This window comes from Amblyomma maculatum, chromosome 5 (assembly GCF_055883805.1).
Source record: "Amblyomma maculatum isolate TAMU_Amacu chromosome 5, ASM5588380v1, whole genome shotgun sequence".
Taxonomy (NCBI): domain Eukaryota; kingdom Metazoa; phylum Arthropoda; class Arachnida; order Ixodida; family Ixodidae; genus Amblyomma; species Amblyomma maculatum.
The window spans coordinates 90040440-90043906 of NC_139348.1; the positions used below are offsets into that span (position 1 = coordinate 90040440).

The 3467-nt window shown below is 41.3% G+C and overlaps 1 long non-coding RNA gene across 1 annotated transcript; it reads right to left on the minus strand.

Moving 5' to 3' along the window:
- Positions 1–275: 275 nt before the first annotated feature.
- LOC146188668 (uncharacterized) lies at positions 276–2346 on the minus strand. The gene is made up of 2 exons (XR_014707251.1): positions 2318–2346; positions 276–538 (listed from the first exon to the last, which is right to left on the minus strand). It is a non-coding gene; the product is annotated as an uncharacterized LOC146188668 (long non-coding RNA).
- Between the last annotated feature and the right edge of the window lie 1121 nt (positions 2347–3467).

The window sequence follows — 3467 nt, forward strand, 5'->3', positions numbered from 1 at the left end:
GGTTCTTCAGCGAACTAAAGAAGAAGCGTCGCTTAAGATATAGGTACCTACTGTATACACCTGAAAATACAGGTTTTTCCTGGCCATCTGCAACACACTGCATGCACTTGGCCACTTTAAAGTATATATTTCATCGCTTTGGCAGAGTAATGACTCTTCTTTTTCCAAGCGAAATTTGTTAGCCTATTCGACACCAAAGTCTGTTCTCTGGAAGCTCCATCGCCACGCCTGCATTTTTTTTTAAAAGGGAGTTTATTTACAAGTGAAACGCCAAATTCACAAAGCAAGCATTGCTTCGCCCTCAGTGCCAGCCATGTCCATAGCCGCCACCGTAGCCACCTCCTCCGTATCCTCCACCGTATCCTCCGTGAAGGACGATGATCTTTCCGTATCCGCCGCCGCGTCCGTAACCACCGCCGCCGTAGCCGCCTCCGTAGCCGCCTCCGTAGCCACCACCGTAGCCGCCACCATAGCCTCCGTAAGAGATGCCGGCGTTCACCACCGAAAAGGCCATAACGGCCAAGAGGACAGCAGCATACTGCGCGTGTATCAAAAAGGCGAAATAATAATAATAAGCTTCAAAGCAACGTCGCAATTAAGAAGGCTAACATATTCCCAGCACAAGATCCTTTGTGTTTCCTGAGTGAAGACGAAAACTCATAAACCATTACTGAGAATAAAGCATTAGAACTGTTTATTGACACCCGACATTTCTTACATCATCTGCTGCTCAAGAAGCATAAGCTTAGTGAGTTTGTCTCTTAACTTGTGTAGCCATCCAGTCCATCCTGAGGTATAGAATTGGGCCCAAGAGTGATCTTTCTCGACTAAAAAAACCATAATACACCGCAAAATATTGCCGCTCTAAATAAATAACTCCCTTTGATCTGAAGCTAAATGCAACACAGAAGAAATATTAAACAATTTCTCTAGTAAGATTCAACCATATCAAAAACATGTCAATAGTGTTTACGAGCAGTTCCTTTATTTCGAGCTCACATGCTTGTAATACTGTCTATTCGACCAGATCAGGGAAGAGGAAATGAGGGTACTCGTTATAATACATGAAGGAAAGAAGCCAACAGTCGGCGAGGTCAAGGAAAGCATAGGGGATTGTACTTTATGGCTTTTTTTTTATTTTTACTTCGGTAGACACTTTGGCCCCTTCTGTTTCAAGTGCGCTAACGAGGCCTTTTCACTTCGAACTCTCAATTATGTTTGAATTACCTGCCAGTTTAGTTATTCTGTCTATATGTAGAAGTGCAACATGCGCGCATATAATCATTGTGTTTCTGGTAATGCCTATTCTCGTGCAATATTTCCCAATGTTAATATATCCACGCATGTTTTTCTCGACAATCATGCATTGTGCATCTTAAGCAATACGAATTCAGCTTGAACAACACAAGCATTTTTGCAAAGTTACTTTTTTTTTTTACGTATTCCACAGCATGAGATATTATTGAGGTTAGATCTAAAATTGGGAACATTCCTGAAAATTTTGCTTAATTACTACAAATGCTACAACGTGCCTGCTGAAATCGACATTGCGTTCTCTGCTGCTAAAATGGATGTTTTGTTCTGTAAACCAGATCTATAGCGAATAGCAGGTTTCACAAATATTCTGCACCCCAGAGTGGTGCGTTGGGTTTTTGTAGCAAAATAAAGATCCATATTTGGATCTAACCTGACTTATCTCGCTTCCACTTTTATGTTTGTGCAGCAGAAAATGGTGCCGATATTTGCACTTGCTTGAAAAGGCACCCGAGAAAATCACGCTATCACATTATGACATTTTTTATCGCTTTGGTCCTTCGTTGCTGAAGGCGTCGTTGTTTTGACGAAGCGCCAGTATTGACAAAAACATCTGCGTCAAATATTCAAATAAATCCTGCTAACATAACCTCATCTATCGTACTGCTTTAAACTGCCCATAAAATTAATATTACACGGGTTTATTAAATGCGTGCCTCACAGCTTTATTTTCGAACTTTTTTTCAACTGACGATCTTTTGCTCTGTAATAATAAAAATACAAATATTCGTTTCATAATCTTAGTACGATGCGGCACAATTATGTAAATGATGGTGATAATATATTTTTCATGTGAAAAATGTGCGCGACCAATTATTTTGAATAATGGCTCAACTTTTGAGATGTAGACACTTCTTCAAATGTGTACCGCTTCCAGATGAAATTAAGCTACAACGCTCTAAAGCAGGCCATTTACGTTACGAACGCAGCTGAATTACGGCTGCTGACCTGTGAAAAAAAAAAAGAAAAAGAAAAGGCAGGTAGAAAGTACAAGAAGTCTCACCATGAACTTCATCATCTTAGTCTCTTTAGTCCTTCCGGTGCAGTGCACTGACGTTGTGTACGCAGATGGAGCCGCTGGTGGGACTTTATATACCCCCGCTACGCCAGGGGTGAGTCAACCCAGTTCTGGGTCTCCGCACAAAGGCCGAATGGGGGCGGGGCACAGCGGAGGGTGTGTAGCGGGGCCTTACCTTTGGTTGAGAAACCGCATAACGGGCGTGCGCCGTGCCCGTAACGGAAAAGTAACTCTTAGGCTCTGTTTTGTATTTTCAGCATATATTCTTGCAGTAATGCACGGTACGGCAGAACCGTGAGCTGCAAGCAGGTGTGCATGGAAAGCGCGTGGCATGCGTTCACCTCCTTATTTGAAAAACGGTAATTGCACTGCTGCTCGCCACACCTTAGAGATTCCAACAATGGCGTTTTGCGCAATCTGGTGGAAAAAAAAAAACAATGCGAGTGCGCGCGAGAAACAAAATGACAGGAAATCGTTGTAGTATGTTTGAATAACGAGGTGCTGAAATATATCACGAACTCCAAGTCGAAAAAAACTACAGAAAATTTTTTGATGTTACGACCGACGTTCTGGTCGGTTTTTGACGAGAAACCTGTTGTGACAACAGAACATTCTGTAGTACTATCACAAAATTTCTGTACTTACAGCAGAAAAGTGCTACAGAATTACAGACAACAGAAATATACTACAGAAAAACTACAGAATTACAGAAAAGTACTACACAACTACAGAAAAATTTGATGGTTACGACAAAACTACAGGATATTTTGTCATTTTTTTTGACACAGTTCTGTAGTATTTTTTGACTGGGCTGAAATTTAAAGCAGAAGAAGAAAGAGCTGTAGCGTTAACGTGATTGCGCGACATTAGAGAAGACGTACTACACATATATTCTTACAATACCAAAAGGTAATAATGGTAGCAAAAATATCAAGAAGATTGACATGACATGTAAAAACCCTTTGACGAAAAGGAAGAGCTGTAGGTGAAGCTTTGGCCAAACAAGCGCCCATCTGTTTCGGTTTTTCGGATTACAAGACATGATATTTGGTTAGCGGAAGAAGGTTAAAATAACTGGTACAACGTAAACCTCAGCGACTTGAAACAATGGTGACGGGAAAAGTAAAGGCGCATC